At 34.2% G+C, this 23,322-nt stretch overlaps 1 long non-coding RNA gene across 1 annotated transcript; it reads left to right on the top strand.

The window, feature by feature from the left end:
* The first annotated feature begins 731 nt into the window (after positions 1-731).
* Positions 732-19,808, top strand: LOC113964899. The gene is made up of 4 exons (XR_003533332.1): positions 732-792; positions 4,992-5,115; positions 11,482-11,543; positions 19,760-19,808. It is a non-coding gene; the product is annotated as an uncharacterized LOC113964899 (long non-coding RNA).
* Positions 19,809-23,322: the final 3,514 nt, after the last annotated feature.

The raw sequence follows: 23,322 nt of genomic DNA, 5'->3' as shown, positions 1-23,322 counted from the left end.
TATTCATATATTGTAGAAATGAGTTATGATTATACATAAAATTTTCATGCTTCATGAATTCAAGACAGGGACTTGAGGGATAGAGTTGAATGGAAACAAGTGTGTGCCTGGGACAGTGGGAGAACCTCCTCCTTGTCTACCCTGTCTTCCCAGGTGTCCTCACACAACCGATGTGAGACTGGAATTAAAAGAACAGGGACATCCATCTATGTTAGAGGAGTCACCAAGGTCAGACCAGTTTATCCTCTACATCATTATTACCTCCAGCAAAGAGGTGAAATTTCTAGAAGACATAAATTATGAAGAGTGACTGAAGATATGAGTTTTGTTGAGCTTAAAAAAGAGAAGACTGGTGGGGGGGTTGGGGAGTGACCCCACTACTGCCCGTGATTTCCTCATGAGGGGGAGCAGAGGGAGGTGCAGATCTATTCCCTCTGCTCATCAGTGATAGGACACGAAGGATTGACTTGGAGCTTTGACAGGGGAAATTCAGATTAGATATTAGAAAAAACTTCTACGGTAAGGGAGTGTCAAGTACCAGTACAAGCTCCCTAGGGAACTGATCGTGGCCTGAACACTGTCAGTGTTCAAGAAACATTTTAGAAACATGGTTTAACTTCTATTTTGCCCTATGTGGAGTCAGGAGTTGGACTCGAAGATCCTTCTGGATCTCTTCCAAATCAGGACATTCTATGAAGCTATGAGCTAACATCTCATCTTATCAACTTTTTAATCTGGGTAAGTGAACCCATTTTGTTTGTGTGCCCTCTTTACTGAGTAGAGCCACAATAGGTAATAAACACATTGCCTTTGCTTCCTTGATTGAAATCATGGCTGGAAAAGAAAAATTGGTGAGTTTAAAATGTTGTTCTTATCTTTATCTGTGTAAAGGAAAAAGTGTTAATCTGGCCTCACAGGCTCACACCACTCGGTTGATAGATGTTGGCAATCTCATTTTAAAGTCACTGTGAACAAGGATTATTTGCATCCCAAAATCTCTGTTTTTGAAACAGATGGAATAATTTGAAAAATAAATAAAAAAAAAAAAGATATGAACATTACCTTGAAAAATAGCCATAAACAATTTACATTTCATTTTATATATCAATAGGGGGAAACTATTCACTAACATGCACAGGATACCTTTATATTATTAGAATTTTTTCAGATTCTATTTTTATTTAACTTTATAAGTAACAGTCCACCATGCCTTCTTTTTCCACTAGGTAAATAATATATACTCATGGGAGTGATTTTTTTTTTTTTTTTATTAACCCAGATGATTTATCTCATCATGTCCATTACAGAGAGAACTGTCTTACACTGATGGTAAACTCATATTGAAATTCCTTCTTTCCCACAGCTTTCTGAACAAAATATATAATTATCTTGCATTTTTCCTGTTTTCACTTACAGCTTCTTACAATAGAAAATATTTGAAAGGTCTATTAACCTTCATGCTTCATTGGGAAATCTGAACCAAAGCTAAGGTCAAAAAGATTTTTCTGGAAATGGTCTGACACTAACATCGGCTAAATTATTGTCTTTTATTCATTAATCTTGCTCTGAAACATGTGATACAACACTTCAGGGGAAAAAGATAACTATTCTAACATTTCTGAGTGATATTATTCCTTTCTAAATTATAGTGTAGGCTTCTGAACACAGATATATTGATTAGCTTGTTATACAAGTTAAGGGCAAGGGCTCTTTTTAAATTCTTTTTATAAGTCAAGTGTCAATTTTTTTAATCTTCTTTCATTGCTTCCTAAGTTGGTGTAAGCTAACGGTTTTTTAATGTAGACAATCACGTTAAAGCAGATGAACATCTGGTCAGATGAGTCTAGCTAAGGCAAAAATGCAAGAAGTCTTTCCACACTAAAGATACTTGGGTGAGATCTATAGAATCTGATTATAGCTTCCCCTTACTCCCTTTTAACCAGAAGAGAAAATCATAATTTTTAAAGGCTATTCATGTTTAAGAGGATTTTGATTTAGACTTTTAATACTTAATAAAGCACTGAAGTCTAGAGATATCTTTAGATCTCTACTGCGAGGGTTGTAGAAATGACAAAGGCTTTTCAGAAAGGGCACTCCAAAGTCCAGGAGGCAATTAACACAATTTGTGGCAAACAGTTAACATGGATCATGGAGACTGATAGAAATCTTTGAACTACAGGCCAATCAGCTTCACTTCACTTCTTGTGAAAATCATCAAACAAGTCCTCTTGGAACATATTTCTGGGCACATGTAAGAGGTTTAGTAGCCTCGATCCTTAGATGTATTCTAAACCTTTTTTGAAAATATAGTTATCAGCCTAGTATGGCCACATACTTGAGCCTACTTTCAACAGGAAGTTGACCTAAATGATCTGCATTCCAGTCTGAATTACCCTAGGATCCTATGATCCTACATTATGAATTGGAAGTAAAGAAAAGGAAACAACTCAGTGACCATGGCACAGTACCGAAATATTTTCCAGGCAGTCTTTGAAATCTGTATCAATGAATACTAGAGTGTTCATACAGATGGGCTGTTACTTTGATGTAATCTAATTATGAACAAATATGAGTTATTTTGAACAGTTTATGAGTAAATGTTTTCTCTGAGGGTTCATACAGTCCATCAAAAAAAAAAAAAAGAAACCATTTTATTCGTCAAAAGCAGATGGGAAGTGCAAAATTCATATTATCTGCAAAAATTTTACTCCAGGTAAGGCTTTTCTGGGGAGGCAGTCTTGGCTTGAGGGTGGGTGGAGGATTGTCCTTTTTTATCCAGGATATAAAAGTTTGACTTAACCAGAAGTTAAAGTTTAAGTCAGTGAAAAAAAAAAATCCCTCTTATAAAGCAATAATAATAACATTGATTTAATCTATAAGGTGCTGGTTTATTATCCTAGGTGAAAGACTAACTCCCCTTCTTCCACTGTTTGTCTATTTCCCTCTATTGTAATAGATCAGATATCCTCCTTATATTTTCCAATGTTTGCTGCTATTTTTATTACAGGACTAGCAATTTACTCTTACTTTCATTCTAAAAGTGTTTTGATGTCCTTTTCACAGATAAGCTTTGTCTAGCTTTGAAGAAATAGGAATCATCTCATCATGTAATTTAGTACACCTAAGATACATTCAAAACCTGTGATTGCATATAACCACGACTATTTTTTACTTAAAACACTCAAACTACTATACATGATTATTTTTAAACTAGCTATTTAAAGAAGATCTGATGGCATTTCAAGGTTCTTATAAGAACAAAAAGAATGTAGGAAAGAAAGAATTCTTGCTTATTTGTTTTCCTACATTACAGATCATTTTTTGTCTCACTAAGAGTGTCAGTGGCATTCCTTTTCAATACCCTGTGCCTGTCTTGTTCATTGGAAAAAAAAAAACAAACAGATTTTTCTTTATGTTTCAGTGTCTCCATGGGTGAATATTAAGTTAACTGGATTTGATTATCTTCTCAGTAATATAGCCTTGCAAGACCAATCTTAAAACTAAAAGGGAAGAAGAACTTACTAGAAGAACAATGCAATGATGATTTAACTGGACAAAACTCTGAATAAAGAATAAAATTATTTGTCCTCAACAACACACATCAGCAAAGGGTTCAGCTGTGAAGATTAAGGTAAATAACCCTAAGGGCAAGGATTGTTCATAACTAGTTAGAAAAATGTATTCAAAATCTGATCTGTCCCCATTTTGCTTTTCAAGTCAAAATGCTATTTTTAAAAGCAAGTCAACGTGATACAATGTCGGCTCTGTGTCAAAACAATATGCAGCAAAATGATAGATATCTATATCAACAATGCACAGAAAATGTTGATATAAACACACACATTCATGTGTGACAGAGTACAGGATTAAGTTCAAAGATGCTAACATATCTAAAATAGAAAATACGGTTCACACAAATAAAGAGAATGGTGGTTTTCATGTACTGGGAAGGTTGCTCTTGATACCTCTGGAGGAAAATTTCTGATGGAGAGACTAGGGAGAACAACTGGTTATTGTCAGGAAAACAAAAGGGTGCACAGAAGAGCTGTGAAAGTAACTGGGACCAGGGAGGGGGAGATAATTCTGCAGACTCTCTCAAGGACTAGACAGCTGCAACAAGTGAATTTAAGAGAACCATTGTAAGAAGGGCTCCTAAAATAACAATTCATCACTATTAAAATAATTAATATCTGTCTAAAAAGTACCACACCATTATATTCTGAGGCATTATAGCAAAGTCAGTTTGACTGTAAACAACCTGTACATGGGTATAAAGTTTTCTAAAGCCTTTGAATGAAGGAGAGTAATCAAGATTCATTGGGAAGATCAAGTTTGATCTGAAGTGTTAGCTAAGAAGCAGGTTTTCATCTCCATATCATCATATGGATATATTCAGAGGGACTTAATAAATTTTAAGCATATTTTTTTAATTACTCTTATAGACTTGTGAGCTCTTGCAGTTTTACATCCTAGTCACTGCACAGTTTCATTAAAAAACATATGTTGTACAAAGTCATGCACTTAAATCCCATATAGAAGTTTTAAATTTTGACTCTGTTATCTTTGCAGAGGGAATTTTGTTTAAATACAGTAGAGAAATCTGTCATTGAGTCTGCTCAGATTTCTGCAGATCTGTGGTCATGTGTTGCTGTTACTGGTCACAGACACAAGCTTTTTATCAGTTTAATAACACTGACTTGCAGAACGTAGCAAGCCTTTTTGGACTATCTATTCTTAAGACAAAAAGTAATCTAACGAGGCTGTAACAAATGCCTGTCTTGATTTTAGCTGTACCTTAGCTGTGTGCAATTGCTTTTACCCTAAAAATATGCCATATGTGGTAAAGCTTTAAAGTAATCATTGTACAATTAAACTCGTGGACCGACAAGAAACATATGTCAGCAGCAGACAATTTGAAACAAGGAAAGTAACTCCAAGATGAGCTAAAATGGAGGGGGCAATAACTCTCACCATCAATGTCCTTCTTCCAGCAAAAACCTCAGGGCACTGATGTCTCAGTGTAACCACCCATCTGGGGAAGACAGACCTTGACCTCAACTTGAGAGTACTTGAAAGAGTGACCATAACACCACAGGAAAGGGCAGATATTAACAGGTTTGTGCATAATAATTGAAACTGTATTATTAATGAGAAATAGTTGCAACAGGCAGATAATTTGGACTACAGGTATTAATGTAATTTTAAATGAACTACTAAAACCACTCAGACTTTATATTTGACCAACGTTAAATTCTCATCTCCATATATATGAAGCATTTTTCTTTCACTCACGTAAAGTACACTTGATGTATTTTACTCAATACAGCAGTTCAGACTCATGCAACTTTTGAACCAGTTATATTTCCTATAAGATCATCACTGAAAAATAAGAAAATAAAATTGCAGACATGGATCCAGAATTTTAAGTGTTCCTCTCCTCTAGGTGAATCCTCTGGCATAATTTGCCTTTTATTTGTCTCTCTGTTCCCAACTACCTCTAATCCAGGGTGTACTGGCAATATCTTTACTTATGATATTCACGATCTGATGGAGAAGATACCTGTAGGATAGGAAAGCTAAACTGTGTCTTTCTCAACCTCATACATTAGAAGGCAGATTCTTATTCCATGAGTGGATGCTTTCACTCTACAAGTATTATGTAAAAACAGTCATGCTTCTCCAGTGTGTGGCTGTCTCCTAGAAGGACCAAGATCCGAAGTGGATGCTTACATATAAGAGAACTGGGATTGATCTTATAGCAGTCTTCCAGTACCTAAAGAGTAAAAAAAGGGAGAAAAAAAAAAGAGAACAACTTTTTACACAAGCAGATACTGATAAGACAAGAGGGAATGATTTTAAACTAAGAGTGAAGATTTACATTAGACATTAGGAAGAAATTCTTCAGTCAGCAGGTAGTGTGGCACTGAACAGATTGCCCAGAGAAGTTGATTTCTGGAAGTGTTCAAGGCCAGGTTGGATGGGATCCTGAGCAACCTGATCTAGTGGATGGTGTCTCTACCCATGGCAGAGGGGTTGGAATTAACTGATCTTTAAGGTCCCTTCTAACTGAAGTCATTCTACAATTCTATAATTCTGTGCTTTCCTGTGATCCTTTGTACTGTAAGAGGAAAAAGTAGAAAACAAATACAAACAGCATCCTCTGAAGGCCTTGAAAGAAAAGATACATTAAGTGGAAAGGCAAAGCATCAAAATTATGTGGATTGATTTATTCACCCCTACATATCATCAGAGTTGTCTGTCTGTTCATTGACTAGAACATAGAACTAGAATAGAGAATTTATTCAGTTAGATTCAACAGACCATAGCAACTCCAGTGGGAATTAAAGTCTAAAGTGCTAGTGGGGCATTCTTCTTCCTCTGAACAAAAGATATGATGTCCTGTATTACCTTTGTCAGAATGAACAGATTTGCATTACGAATCTGGATCTACATGGATCCAGAGTTGCTTAAACTTAATATTATTTCTCATTCTCACTTCAGTCATGCAGAACTACAGTGTGCTGCTTTCTCACAGTTATAATAATTGTCTCACAACTCATTTACAATAATTTTATTGCCTCATACGTTCTATGAATTATAACCGTGTACTTCTACATTGATCTTTACAATATTCAGTTTTTTGACTGGCTGGACACTCAACTTATTTTCCTGTTTATTGCCTTAGCAAGCTACTCATTAGACTCTGACCAAGTTCAGATAATGAGGGCAATAGAAACAGATACTAACTGCCTATATCAAATATGTTAGAGCAGACAGAAGTAGAAAGCAAATAATTTCAATAGATTTCAAATCAGTTTATCCCCAGTTATCAACTTTCAAATTATCCTTAAACACTTGGGTCCTTCTCTAATGTATTCTTGAAATATGCTTCATTGTATTGAAAAGAGAAGAAACTTGTATGTTGACTGTGAAATTTTATTCATATAGGGCTACCTGAGAAAATGAACAAAAATTAAATAGAAAGTCAAAGTAATTATTGTTCTGTGTGTTAATATAGTCAAAATGAGAACAAAATTTTGTGTCCATCTAAAGTACTTGATTTTGTGTCTGATTTCAAAGCAGGAAGGCATCCCACTTGAGTATGGTAAAATGGTAACTTCTCTTGGCTGAACTTTTGGAAACAATTCCTTATGTAATTTTTAAAATTACTTAGACCGCTTGGTGTTTGCTTATCGATCTTATTTGTTTTAAATAAATCCCCAAATGAATCTTCTTTTTAATGTAAGAAGCATTCTTGTTATCTGAAATTGTGCAGTCTTTTCTTATGTGTATTTTTCTTATCATGAAAGAACCTATTCCTACAATTCATTAAAAACTCCAATCTATTTTTCTCCTAGCAGTATTATCGTTACCTTTTATCATTGCCTTTACTAATCATTACCTTTACTAATCATTACCTTTGTTATACAATTTTTGTTCATGCTTTCATTTTATTCATTTTTTGTTATTTCATTTTGTGATTCTGTAACCAAAAAGTTTGCTCATTTTTGAAGAACAAATTCTGTACTAGATCAAATTTGAATTATCTCTTCATAGATAAATTATTTAAGATGTATTAAAGAGTATGAAGTTAATTGTATATTATCCATATTTGTCTTAGAAAATATTTCTAGACGGTAGTGTAACGAAATCTGAGGTTCAGGATATTCACAGACTCAGCACTATATTGTTTTTATATGAGCTGAGTAAAACTGTAATACAAAACATTTTCCAGACTTGTTGGTACTTTTAAGTCTTGCAGAAACACATGACAAGGAAAATACCAGGAACTTCTGATGAAGAGACTAATGACATACAATCCTTCTTATTAATAAAATTTTTATGTCTCTAGTCTCTTCTTCACTCAAAAGAAAAGAAGTTCCTGATATTTTCCTTACTATGATCAACCAGAAAGAAAAAAAAACCAAAAAATGACCAACACAGGAGCCATGCAATCACATGGGAAAGCCTGAAACAGATTTTCTAAAATTGTTCATGAGAGAACTCGAAAAGAATCTAAAGACAGTAAAAGAGGATGTGATGCAAGTTTCTGGCATAGTCCACAAATGACAGAGACTGTGATGAAACAAAAGAGGGGGGGGGTTGTTATCTGTACCTTACGCTTTCATTGTTTAGGTTTTTTTTCAGGAATCTGCATGGAAGAAATGAGATGTGCCCATTCAAATAATTTTCAGAAATTAAACATGCAATCTGCATATATTAGTTGTTTGGTTTGCAGGGTATTTGTGTGAAATGTCTGTATTCTTATAAATATGTGTGTGTTTCTCCATGTTACTTATGCTACAAAAATCAAAAGTCACTATTAGTATTCATATGTATTATGGTGTTATCTGATAACTACTATCAGAACTTTAAAATATTAGCTGCACCCTAAAAGAAGACATTTTACCTCAACATCACATTGGAAAAAAGGGAGGTAGGACTGTGATTTCAAAGAATAAAATATTCCCAGAAAAAGAAGGAAGCAAATGTTGACAAAGTCTCAACAGAGAGAGTCTATAAAAGAGACTTCTTTGTTTGCTCAGGGAAATCACTGTCTACCTAGTTAAAGTTCCCACCAGGTTCTCCCATACTCATAACTGTAAAGTTATGAGAGGAGCAATACTTCTTAAGGCACTTTGCACCACAGTATGCTTAATTTCCATTTAGGATTAATATGCTGGAAATTAATGGAGATAGTTATTTCATCTTGTGTCAGAGTGTTCTTGCACTGGCTAGATAAAGGAAGTGTGAGAGAGATGAAGTAGGAATCCAGCTATCATCCTTTAAGGACCTGTACAACTAAAGAGCCAGGTGAAGAGGAAAGAGAGAAAAGAAATAATGAAGAGGTTTTAAAATTCAGAAATGAAGCCATAGATAAATCAGAGAAGAAAAGTGGAGTAATTCCTGAATTCCTCTCATCTTTGAATATGTACAGTGATGTAGGGGAAATTGAGGCACTGGGCTATGTACACTAATGATTTGTTGTTTTGCCATCTTCTCAAGCTACTTAAAAAAATTTAAAAGAATCTTGGGAGCACTTGTAAAAATATCAATTTTTCTTCACTTTTTACAAGTCATTGTAAATTATATCTCATCATGCCAGCAGTCTGGGAAAGGATTTTTTTGGTTAGTGTCTTAGTGTCTGTGAAGGGAGCTGCAAAAAGGATCTAAACCAGTTGATTGCACTTCGTGGATAACCTGTGTAAGATTTATTTCATTTAACTTTAGAACTTTGTGACACAGTCACTTGGGTTCCCTCCTAGCTCATTCACAGAACGTTTTCCAGCTTAAAATTACCTATTTAATCATATCTCATTCATCTGTGCCTGGAGGAAAGGACAAAGCTAAGGCAGGCAACACTTTACTGTAGGTCATGCTCTAGCTTGAAGACTTTGGGCTGAGACGATAAGACTCACATAGAGAAATTTACTAAATGTGGCTGACTGTAAGGTCTTCTCTGAAAGATTAAAGTTGTAAGCATCGCCTATAGTGCATTTAGGAGAGAGAGAATAATCTTGAGAAAATTACCGAGTCCTGTGCTGTAAACTCTATAACATCACCTCTATATGAAATAAGCTCTTTTGATAGAATGGTTGAGGAACACTCATAGACACAATGCGGTTAGCATCTTATTTGAAACACAGATTTCAAAAGTAATTTATGCAGACAAAACACTTTACAGGATGTAGTTATAAGATTATTCAGTTTCACATTTTTTGTTATTTTTCTTTGAACAAAGAGATTAAAGCAAATTAAACTAAATGTCATTCTTGTACTACTGGGATTTATTTTTCTTTTTAACTAAGTCTTTGTAGCCAATGTCAGTGTTCTCAGAACAGTTTCAGAGGACTCAGTATCTTTTCAGATAATGTAACTCACTATGGCACTAGAAATGTCACACATACACACACACACATACAAAAAAAAGAAACTATTTTTTTCCTAATTTTTGCAGTGAAAGAGTGACTGTTTATCCAGTTTCCTATTCTGTGATTCCTGACAAATCAGAAAGAGATGTAACTGTGAGATACCAGAGGGAAAGAAAATTGACGATGAAAGCACTAATGTGCATCTGCTTGAGAATGTGGGATCAGGACGTGGCTGGAGAGGACAGTATGAGCTCAAAAACTTTTCTGTATTTGGTAGCTTGGATATGGTGTACAAGGTTCAGGCTACAGATAACTTGAATCTTTAACTACTGGCACGGGAAAGACACTGAAGTTTTGAGAGGGAAATAAAAGATTGCAGGATACCGTAGAATATTTTCTTCAGTTTAGGTAACACTTAGCATCCAAGCAGAGGGTGAAACTGCACCAGTGTGCATATGCTGATGTTCTCATGTTAATATTCTAATAGAAATGTAACAAGGTATTCATTACAGCAGTCCAAAGCAACAAATCATTCACCCCTTAGAAGCAAATAGAGCCTATGTCTCCTGTGATTTACTGTCACACAAGTTAAAAATTTAGAACCTAAACAAATATTGTTGTTAATGTGACACTGGTGAAATGCATTGTCTCATGATCAGACTAAACCATTTAATAGTCCCCCTGGCCTTAGATTCTACCATTATTCAAGTCCAAAGGAGGGCAGTGAAGATGGTGAAGGGCCTTGAGGGGAAGCCATATGAGGAACAGCTGAGGTCTTTTGGTTTGTTCAGCCTGGAGGAGACTGAGGGGAGATCCATTGTAGTCTACAACTTCCTTGTGAGGGGAAGAGGAGGTGCAGGCACTGATCTCTTCTCTGTGGTGACCAGTGACAGGACACGGGGGAATGGCCTGAAGTTGTCAGGGGAAGTTTAGGTTGGATATTAAAAGAAGATTTTTCCCTCAGAGGGTGGTCAAGCACTGGAGCAGGCTTCTCAGAGAAGTGGTCATGGCGCCAAAGATTATATGTGCACAATCAATTCTGTATATAACTTAACTAAGATTTCAAAGTTTATTATGCTATTAGTCACTTAGTGGGAATCTGTTGTGGCAAGGAATCTCTCAACCTAGAGCAGTAACCTTGAGAGGCATCCCTACTCAAGAGGAGATCCTCTGCAGCTCACAGTTGTGCAGGACAGCTCAACAGGCCCTCAGCTGACCACTATTTATAGAGTAATGAATGACTTATAGTTATATTTGCATACTACCAAGAGGTCTGGGTCACTGTTTCCAGACAGCCCTTGGCCACCATGTTGTCATTGGTCCCCCAAAATTTGGAGTAAGCTGGATGCAGCCATTTCCGACCCCACTGGCGGTCATGGCTTATTCCATGATCTTTTAAAGAACTCCATAGTGTTGCATTTCTTGTATATTGCATCCAAAGTTGTTTATATTGTCTTTATATAATTTTTTTTACTTGCTTACTTTATTGATCCTTTACAGTATGTCATAGTGCTTCACTACAAAGAAAACACTTACCACATACTTTGCCTAAGTGAACACCGAAAAAGATTAAGGATGAGTTAATGATATCTTCTCTTCACTTTTGTAGGTTCTCTCATCACTGGAACTCCGGGTGTTGTACAGGACTTGTTCATTCAGTCTGTGAGAGTGGTAAGTGTTATTAATGTTCACTTCACCTACCACTGAAATGCAGCAAGGACTGAAGAACACACATAAGAAATTGAGGCAGAAAGTCTGGAAAAATAGCACATCCAATTGAAATCCCAGGAAATATAGGTAGACAAAACCTATTCCCCCAAGCTGGAATGAAGCCATAATAGTAGGAACTAGTCTAATGAAGTGTATAATGGGATCTTTAGTTGCCTAATTCTCTGTTCTCATACAAATGAGGACATATCAAGAAGCACTAAACACCTTATCAACAAGGGATTGTGGACAAACTTGTGTCTGCTATCAAAATGCAAAGTCAAGCATAGGCAAAAGAGCATTAGAATCCTATGGCTCTTGTTTTAAGCAGCCCAGATTTTACTATTCCATTCTTATTAACTTATCTCAGGACATTTGAGTCATCTATAAATATGTGTCAGGCAATACATTAAACTCTTCAGGATGGAATTCGCCAGATCTAATTTCAGTCATTTAAAGTTTAGTCAGCTAGATTTAACTCTATTCAGTAGAGGCATCTCTCTCCCTCTCTCCCTTTCATTCTTCATTAGAGTTGAACACCTCACTAGACACCTAACCTTTAGATAGCTAACATCAGAATAAAGGAACTACCTGCTGAGGGACTGACCTCTCCTGAAGGCCTTGCAATATAAATATTAAAATAAAAAGGAAAAAAAACACACCAAAACCAAACAAAACATAAACCCAAGAAAGACAAATAATAAAAGGCAAGAGGTCTAGAGTACCAAATATCTTAATATAAGTTATTTTTGTGATCTGTAGAAAAGGTTGGAATACACTTTACATTGCCAATACAGTGTTTTGTATTTTGACTGCTTCAGTTTCATTGTGTAGGAATTGAAAGATGAGTTTTCATGGTTAATCCCGTTTAAAAGGACAGCTTCTTTGTTCCTAATACCTTTATTTTTAATATTTCATCACAGTGGAAATAAAACATGCTCAGTGTGTTAGTGTCAGGACCACGTTGCCTAGTATTTTATGTAAAAAACCCAAGTCTGTCTCAATTCTGTGCTCACTGTGCTTGCTATACAGAAGTCCATACGAAAACAAAACCAAAAAAAAAGCATGATTAAATCTAATGTTCATTCTTGTGACATGCAATATTTTTACAGGCAGAGATGTCAACAAATAAATAGGCATAGTACTTAATACCACTTGATACTCCTTTGAAAGATGAATCAAGAGCAGAATGAAGATACATGCACTGCTAATGCTCAGACCGCATTTGCTGGCAAGGTTATTTTAGATTTCATAGCAAGTGAAATTATTTCAAGATGTAATATAAAATGAAACACGTGGGAAGAGGGATTCCCAATTTCATATTTAACCTTCATATTTGTTTAAAAAATATTAACTTTAAGTTACTACACAGTAGCAACATGTTGGGCTTATTGATAGTTACACAAAAATGCCATCTGGAAATGGATGGAGTCTAAGATACATATATGGAAGTGTCATATATCCTTACCCTCTTCTCCTTATATTACTTAGATACTTGGTTCTGGCTGCCATAGGCTAGATGGACCTTTAGTCTTACTCCTTTTTATATTAAGAACTTAAACCTATTCTGTATCAGAATCACTACTCACATTCAGTTCTGAAAAATTTGTAAATTAAATGAAACTATTTTTCTTGTACAAGTAGCCACAAAGCAAATGAAAATAACTGCAGACATTTCACATACCTTTGGAATGTTTATACGTGAAGATTAAAAATTAATAAATATGACATTGCTAACATTAAAATAAGAAGAAAAAAAACCTAAAAAAGTAACCCCCCTAAGGTAATAACAGGATTGATGCTGAATAAAAGTTAATTTTTGCCAAAAACCATGTCTGCAATTCCTAGAAGATAAAAGTCATCCCATTAGTGATAATATACCTATACTAAACCTCTGCTTGCAATGTAACTTCCCCATTTCAAGGGAACATTACTTTTGCTTTCAAAAGTTTTTATTGCAGTAAGATATTTTTGTCCAATTAACTAGAAGTATTCTAGAAATCTAGTTCTTCTGCCACCATGACCTTGAACATTACAGAAGGTAGTGTTAGATAAATAGAGCAAGAATGGATAAACAATCTTTGCAATTATATAACAATAAATGAAGTTTGACAGTTCAATGTTATGATAAGAGACTCTGGAGCATTTCTTTATTTGCTTAGTTGTTTAATACAAACATCTGCATGATAAATTCCATGTGCATGTCGACAGAATGCGTTCAAGGAGATTCTATACTAGAGAGTTATTCACTATTTAACATACTTATGAACTAAAAGAGCAGATTCAATAAAAATGTTTTAACTATAAAATGTATAAACATGTAAAATAAAGAGGCAATGAAAACATGGAATTGATCCAATACCACAAAATGTAGTTTGCTGTAGTGTTAATCAACTAAATAGAGTTGAGAAATATTTCCTATATTTTTATAGGAAAGTGGATCTGCAAAAAAGATAGGTTAAAATGTTTAACCATTATGACGACTTTTAGATTCCTCAGTAACAATTTTGACATCTAAAGTCTCTTAATTTTTCAAATTGAATGCATTTAATGGGAGGCCAGATGTTCTCCATGTCATTTACAAAAAATGAAGATAGATAAACAGTCCAGAGGATGTTTCAGCTCACTAAATTGTCCTTTTTAGGTTTCCACCGATTATAGAAAAAATCTGAAGTGGCCAGGCTCGCAGTTTTGGTACTTCGGTGAGGGTTCAGCAGGGTGCATCTATAATTTTTTCCTGTGCTTGTCTTTAAGCATAGGTAACAACACATTTCTAAAAGGCAAACTACATTTTTCCTATGTGCTGAAATACCAAACAGTCTCAGAGAGAAAAAGATCCTTGAAATATGTATGGTTATAGCGTGAGTCAAGTTCTAATGCCCTTTGACCTTCTACAGTTTTGCAACTCCATTCCTGGCACAGAGATATTGATTTTTAGTAGAGACAGGACTTCATAATAAGCATTTTAAAATGATGGGTTACTGGAGGTTGGTGAACTACTTATTCCATTACTACCAAGTTAAGAAGTTTTCTTCTTTGTTTTTGTTTTGGGTTTTTTTTTGCCATTTTTGTTGTTGTTTTGTTTTGGTGTTTTGTTTGGTTTTTGTTTGTTTGTTTAATTTGGCATTTTTGTTCTATTATTTCATGATATTTTCAGGATTCAGTAAGACATATTCCTATTCTTATGTACTATTTGACCTAGTTACATAAGGGAAAATACCATAATCTAATTTTTTAAAATATTGTATAATAGAGAGTTTAGTACAATAATCAGTGCCAAATCCACATGCATGTGAATAGACAGAACTCCAGCCTAAGTTACTACTGAGAATGCAAGCTACTGACATCTCATATATTTTTGGTTTTCACTACAAATAGTAACAAGATTAGTATAAAAAAGTGCTATAACAAGTAATCACTGTAGTAACATCACAGTAGAAAAGCAAAACATGGAATACAGAAAAACAGTAGGGTCAGCTATGTGAAAATCACGTTATATTGTTTGACCTAGAACATAAAACATGTTCTTGTTTAGAAGCCAAGTGTAACAGTAGCAGAAAAAAAGATTTAATTGCTCAGTTAGCTTTTAATTGTTAATCATAAATAAATAAAAAACTGCCAGATAATTGAAAAAAAGGGGAGAAAAAAGAAGAAAATGAAAGAAATAATATGATAAAGTACTGTGTTTTTAGTACAAATACCTGGCATTAAAGCAACACAAATATAAATGTTGGGATTTCAAATTAATTGGACATCTAATGGCACATTTTGCCCTGACATGCATCAGATGGGATAAAACCATGAGTTCTGAAGGACTTTGCTGACATAATTACAAAACTACTCTCTGTTGTCTTTGAAAGATAAAAGTATCCTGATGTCTTCAAAAATGAAAATGTCACACATCCATAAGAGTGGCAACAAGGAGAAAATAAGGAATGGGATCAGTCTCATTTCAGTATCTGAAATGAGGATATCCTCTAGGCATTAATATTGGACCTGATTCTGTTTCCAATCACTATCAACAACCTGAGCATCAGATGAGAGTACATCAGCAGAACTGCGTAAAACATTAAACTGGTAGGAGTAGAGAGAGACGGAGATTACGATCTCTGTTTAAACAATGCTAAATTTCTCTTGAAGCATAAATACATTCATCAATGTGAAAGACATTTTCACGGGATAAGAGAGAGATAATTCTTTAATGGATGGAGAGAAAGAAAAATATCTACTGAAGAACAAGTTTAAAGAACAGTTAGACAGTGGAAGAAACGGAACAAACACAGTAATGGAAATCAGAAAGGGCTATTATTTCAGAAAGAGCATGTTTAACAAGGTTGAAGGCAACTAGCCAGGAGAAGAAAGGATGAGGTACCTGAAATTAGAAAGTAATCACTAAACAAAAAATTACTTTGGACAGAGTAATTTGATTAAAGCATAAAGTATAGAATTTTCTTCTGGGAAGAACGTGAGTATCGTTGACCAAAAGAAACCCAATACAAACAGTATGACAAAGCATTCATTAATGATAAAAAAAAATTGAAATGGAAAAATATGTAAATTACAGTGATATCTTAAGGTTGCAAAAAATATGATGTTTTCAGTTTGACAAAAATGATACTGGAGCAAACAAGTGGTAAAGACAGCAGCAGCCTATTATAAAACATACCTTCCTCTGACTCAGAAGAAAATTCTAAAAGGCAAATGGAAGATGAGGTAAAGAAGAAAAGATAGTCATAATGTTAATTGTATATTCGGAAATACAAATGTCTGTGGAAAAGGGAAGGCAAAGAATATTTGATTCTGAAAAATAATAAAGGAGAAAAAAATGTCTTGAATGAGTTACACAATTTTATTAAATTAGATAAGCAGGAATACTGAGAGAAAAATGTCTAACAGGTACCCTTTTCAGTATATGATTTTATTTAAAAGACATTTGCTTAAATGTTTAAAACCGAAAAGATTTAAACATCTAGAGATGTATTTAGCACAGCTGTATGATGCTTTCTGTCATTCAAGAAAGGTTATGGTTCAAAACTGAGTTGTATCCACATATGGATACAGTATTTTCAAACTCCATAAAAAGGAGTTTTCGACGAACGATCTAAGGTTCTATTCCACTGACTGTGTTTATGTTTTCTTGTTTTTTACTTTTCTTGATTATACAGTTGTATAAAATTTTTGTTAATGCATTCTGAGTATTATCAAGAGCTTCTGATAAGGAATTAAAGTTTTGACATAATGGTGAAAATCTATTTCATGGGATTGATCCAAAAAATCCCCAAAGAAACTTAAGTAAATCATAAAATTCGTTAAAAATATTAACAATTTACTTGTGGTTAGTGTTTTGTTGTTGTTGTTTGATTGGTTTTGTTTGGGTCTTTTTTGGTTTGGTTTGGCTTTCTTGTTCCTTTTTTTTTGTTAGGGTTTTTTTCTCTTGTTTGTTTTTGGTTTTGTGTGATGTGGGATTCAGTGTTTAAATCCATGCCAGAAGTCTGCTCCTCCTAGTTGGTATAAAATGTTGCTTACCTCAACAGAACATCTGCCTAGCAAAATGAAGGTGTAAGAACTCTTAAAGAGTAAATGTGACTTAAACTCCTAGTGATGATACCATTTGCAAGAGCTGAATGACTATGAGTATTATATATGTATTGTGACTTTGCTCAAAGACAACTAGGCTTGAGTTACCATGTATGGACTCTGGTATCCCTAGTTTTCAGTTTGGTATTTACCTAGACACAAGATTCCCAAAGGATGTACAGTGCCACCTTCATTTTGCTCAAAGAGTATTTTTTGTCAATTATTTTTGTTGTTAGGTAGAGACTAGATTGTGAATAAAACAGTTCAGCCACAGAATTAGAAATGTGTTGCTGTCAAGGCAAGGAATCTCACTGTATCTGTGTTGTACAGTATTAGGTCAGCATATAGTGCATGGAAATGAATTGTTATAATTATTAGTATTTGTTGTTCCTTCTTGAGGTCTTTAAGTCCTACAATTAAACTGGACTATACAGATAAAATAATAATAATTTTAAAGATTAACTGACTTGAAACAAACTATCATAATTAGTTGAGAATGTGTTTCCTCTTTTCATAAGTAATTCTGGTACTAGATGGTTGTTACAACTTTCCATCCCTAATTTCTCTTTTCAGAAATACCATCTGTGTTGTCACTTGCATACACCACATTTGGTATCTTTCAGTGCTTTCTGCTTAGAAGTCAGTGAGCTGGAAGGAGTTCAAACAGGCAAAACAAAGAATCCAAGGACAGAGATTAAAAAAGCAGGAAAGACTAAGGGGGTGTTTACGTGGGAGAATAAGAATTTTCTTAGAACAGAGTTGCAGGTGTAGAACCTTTTCCCAGTAACTTCACAAGTGCTGCACAGATGCTGTTACGCAGCAAGGTGAATACAATAAAGCCAATTTCAATGGTAATGGCTGCATCACCCCAATAAATCCTAAGACCTTCAGACTCATACTGACATAATGATGTTCCAGCTACAGTTATGGCTTATTTATTTAACCAAGGGCAAAGTTGTTGAGACACAGTTTCATTTTCAAGAAAGGCCTGACAAGGCAGATGGCAGTAATGGCACAGGACAAATGAACTTCTCTGCTAGCCAGTCAACACAAAAAACAGAACAGCTCAGGAGGACAGAGTGTGTGCTCTTAAGAGGAAACATAAACCAATGAAATGAAATACCTACTGAGCATTAATAAACCCATTATTGAACATTAATAAAATAAAAAGGCTCACTCCTTCACAGCTCTGGGAGTCAGCAGCTCCAGTCTCCGTGAACAATTTAGTGGGGCTGGAAGAATGATTTGAGGGGGAGAGCTGGGAAAAGAGTAAATCAGTAGGTACATTTTAGTTAACGGGCGGGGACTGAATATAGGTAAGGGCTGAATCAGCTGAAGTGAAGGTTGGAATGAGTCTATGAGGAAATTAATAATTCTGTATACAGAGAGGGGTTTCAACAGCATGCAGTAAATAACACCAAGGGACACACACTGAACAGTGAGGATGAAAAAAATCATTGAATAGCTGCAATATCCTGAGTCACTGTCCTTTGGCCTGCATGAGGAGGGGGTAAGGTAGAAAAAAAAAGGTCTGTAATTAATACCATATCAGAATGAGACAGCATTAAGGTTGCATTGTTTCCTTATTTGGGGTTCCCATCCCAGTCTACTTGTCTTCCCAATCCTGACTGGATTTAATTTTTCCATGACAGACTTAGTTATTTCTCTCTCCTATATTTCTCCTTGACTATGTCTAGCCTCTTTCAAGTACACCTCCTTTCCAAATCCTGCTGTATGCAGAGCTAAGGGACTGTATCCATATTTTCAGCTTACTCTTCCAACATCCCATCTATTCTTTGTTCAAGAGAGGGTCATAACAAGAAATTGCACGGAACTGATCTCATTCATTCAATGAATGAATTCTGTTCTTCTCTCTGTGCCAGCCTGTCATGATTTCTATAGCAGAAAACAGGACATTAATGGTTTTACAAACAGCACAATTTTTTATTGTACTCTTAAAATGTTGAGTCAAACATCAAGTTTTGGCAGGGTTGCTTTGTTTCTCCAAGATTCCAGTATTGACTATGCTACCTTTAAAAAATGAATGCAAGACAAAAATTCATGATGAATCTGGGTACCTAGAGACGTTTTGAATAACAAAGCCTTGGAAAATAAGTCATGACAAATCAAGAAAACCAGGGTATTTTTTATTTCCTTTCTGAATTTTGATTCTACACGGAATTTCCAAATTTTTGTGTAACAAGAAAAAAAGTATGGCATGAAAATATGTCTTTATTAAAAAAGAAATCTGGTGTGGGTTGTTTCTTTTTTTGGTTTGTTTTGTTTTTCTCTGAGAGTCAAAATAAATCATAAAAGGGTCCTTTAGATGAGACATAGCAAAAAGTCTTTAAACTCTGTGTATTTTGCAATGCCCCACTAAGTAATTAAAATCTATTAGCAGGGTTGTTGTTTTTTCTGTAGACACAATTATTTCACTTATAATTCAACATAGTTTGTAAGTCCCCAGTGATTTTTTTTAACAGTAACAAAAAAAGTCTATATGTATAGTTACAATATATGTAGTTTCCAACCCTTAAAAATTTTACTCAATGCAATTATTTAAAATACATATCTTATACCCATGTCCTCAATTTTTATTTTAGTTGCTGGATGATCCAAACATGCTTTTATACCTACTAAATCGAGATTGGGTGCAATTAAGAGAAAATATTACTTTGTAGCTTAATTTTTTAAAGTCTCATTTTTATATGAAGTTATTTTTACTATAATAACATTCATTTGTTTTTATTCAATATAGAAAAATGCAAACATTGCCTTTATTTCTGCCTATAGTAATGTAAAATTTCAAGTGTTTATAAAATTACTTTCTTGAACATAGTTGGTGTCAAATTGCTAAAATCATGACACAAAGCTTCTGAATGTAAAAATCCCTGCTCCTTAGAATGAAACTAGGAAATAAAAGTAATTATTTACTGAGAAAGTAGATGTGATTCTTATTTTGCCTCCATAATTGTAAATAAAGTAGATGTAGTTAGCATAAAGACTTTTACAAGAAAAGAAGATATTCTCACTTATATCAGTTGACATATATCACTGCAACAGAAACTTTCAAGAAAAAATACTTCATTAATATATTTTTTCCAAATAAAATCTTGCCTTAAATATTTAAATTTAAAATTATTTGCAGAACTGCTAGTTCTTACAAAGTCCATTTTTAGAAGTTAGTATTTCAGCAGTTTTTCCTTAGATTTCTGTTCTTTGATTTCTTATATAAAACAGATTTGTCTGTAACATTAGCTGAAACTCAAAATTATCTTGCCTAGTGAATATAAATTTTTTGTCATCCACTCAAGCTGAAAAAAAATAGAAATTAGTCCACTATACTACAGTGTTTTTATTCAGCCATTTGTCTAGCAAAAATATGGGAAAGTACATAAACCAAACACGTATGTGAAACTATCCTAATCTCAGGAAATATTTTTAATAGCACTTATTTTCTCCTCTGGGCTAAAAAAAGATAATTTCAAGGATCTTTACATCATTGTCTTATGTGAAGATCTTTGTCATAAATCTATATGTCACTCAGATTTTTAAATCATGTCCTGTTTAAATGCACAAGCTGTGCAGACACCTAGAAAAAAAGTTGGAGGACTTTTGCTATCATGAAACATTGGTAGCACAGCTAAATTGATAAATTGATCTTTTTGAGACTTATATCCTACTGTAAGTTACTGACTTGCTGAAATCAGACATTCCATACAAGCCTTCCTTAACAGTTGGCCAGGAGCAATGAGTTCCTAGCTCATTTTTCTGGGTAGAGTGTCGAAAACACCTTCTCCAAGGAACTAGTTTTCTTCACCAGAAAATAATACCCTTGAAGTCTCACTCTTTTACATCTAAAAAAGAATTCTAGAACTCAAAGTGATGAAATCACAGAAATGTCACAATTAGTGTAGGTGAAAAGTAATTGTAGAAAGGGCCCAAACTACCAGATTTTTGTTATACAGCTTCTTGGCCAAAATACTCAGATTGATAAAAACATTGTGTTGGGATTTTTATTTTTTTCTTGGTCTGTTGGTTGGTTTGGGGTTCTTTTCTCCCTGCATTTTCTTTCATTTATGATTTTATTTTTTCCTATGATTACCTATTAAAAATTAAAAGAGTTCTAGGAGCAGACCATCTCCTAGGCGACGCGTCGATAATGAGAATTATGATTAATTTTTATATTTATTTTGATGGGTCTTACAAAATTATACTTTAATGTGTTTGAGGTTTTTTTCATTAAAAGACTGTTAGTCCTCCACGTCATTTTATTGAAATTTTTTTTTGCAACTCTTTGAATTAATCTATCTTAATTATGATCAGATATTTCTCTCATATACATTTAGCCAGTGAATATTAGATATCTAAACTAGGCCAGTTGTTTACTTTTATGATTAAAATTTTATGATTAATTGATCTCAGACATCTACTTCCATGAGCTCCAGGGAGAACCTGGATGGTGCTTATACTATTAATATCCTTTTTCTGCAACTAAAACTGCTTAAGAGCACACAACAGTGAAAAAAGAATTGACTTGATGCTCCAGATGAGAACTCATTAACTTTTCATTAAACATACTGTTCCTAGTAGAAATACATTTTCAGATACATTGTAGGATCATTTGTTGTATATTCATGTTAAATTGACAATTTTCTGTAGTCAGACAACCCTGGCCTCTCCTCCTCAGCTATTTTCTCATGTCCAGCTCTTCTATTACTTACTAAAAGCATGAATATACCACTGCACTGTTAATTTTTTAATCTCATTTTTGTATCAAACAATCAAAAACATCTAATTCTTGTACTATGGTATCTTAAAGCTCTCCACCAGAGAAAGAACTTTATAACCAGACTGACTTTTTTTTTGGGTATGGGTTGTTTTGTATTTTTTTCCAAAACTCATTCTCCTTCTGTCTTGTCTGAATTAAACTTGATCAACTTCACCACACTAAAAAACTTCAATTTAACTGAAAATATAATAATAATGCAGTTTCATCTTTGATACATATTTCAATAGGAATGAACTTGTAGTTAATGGAATCTTTTTTTATCTTTATTTATGACATTAAACATATGTTTTCTAAGAGAAACTTTGACATATTTTGATTTAACCCCAGGCTTTGTTTTTCCACCTCTGGCTTATTCCTTTTAAGTTTTGTGACCTTTGACAAAATTTTACATGACTTACTACAGAATTAAAGAATTTGACCTTCATCATTCAGGAGCTACAGGAACTAGAAGACATGAGGCATAAGCAGCATCCATCACCCAAATGCCAGTGAAAATTCCGTAATAAATGAGGTAGAACTGCATATTAATCATAAAGTTAACATAAAACTGTTTAGGATTAAGACATTTCTTTCAGTGCATAGAATGCCCCCCTGCTGAGAGTAATAGAAAAACACTGCTGCTGTTGGCTGCAGTGGTGATTAGTGTCACACGGTACATAAATACATATTTGGTAACATAGAATGAAATCTGACTTGGTGAAACCCAAGTTTCACACACAGAAAAATTAACCTTTACATAGATTCTTCGAAGCAATACTTTTCAGTGTATAACATAGCATACCCAAAATTTGGTATTCGCAAAGAGTCGGGGGTGGGAAATAAATACATGAAATTAAATATTACTATCTTTTAAAAGGCAAATACCTATGTACCTTCTATTGATAGGGAAATGGAATTCTGCTTTTGATGAATGTTTCAATGATTTTTTCATACTGTTGCAGTTTTGAAAGTGATTTAAGTGCTAACAAGTGTAAATACTGTTTGCTTTGCTCATCACCTGCTTTTATTACACTTTCAATTAAATATGATGATTAATGATGTTTTTGGTCCATCTGCCAGAGCATATAGTGCATGATGCTGCAGTTTAAAGTACTCACATTGTTATTCATGTTGTGTTCATTATCTTTTCCTTTATGGATTTTTCAGGGATGAGATTTCTTGTGATTCCTATCAGTCAACACAAAGTTACTCATTAGTTTCAAAAGCTATTAGAAGGAATGCATGAACTGTATGAAATGCAATGGTTTCTTCTTTTGTCCTTGTGGAACTTTCTAAGGCTAAGGGTCACCTTGTCTACCAACATATGCTTATAAGTTAGAGATCTAGCCTGAGTCAAGTACATAGAGAAGTATTATGAGTTATATATTCTATTAT

This window comes from Neopelma chrysocephalum, unplaced genomic scaffold (genome assembly GCF_003984885.1).
Source record: "Neopelma chrysocephalum unplaced genomic scaffold, ASM398488v2 Primary Assembly neopelma1_43, whole genome shotgun sequence".
NCBI classification, from domain to species: domain Eukaryota; kingdom Metazoa; phylum Chordata; class Aves; order Passeriformes; family Pipridae; genus Neopelma; species Neopelma chrysocephalum.
This window is presented reverse-complemented; position numbering and strand designations above follow the sequence as displayed.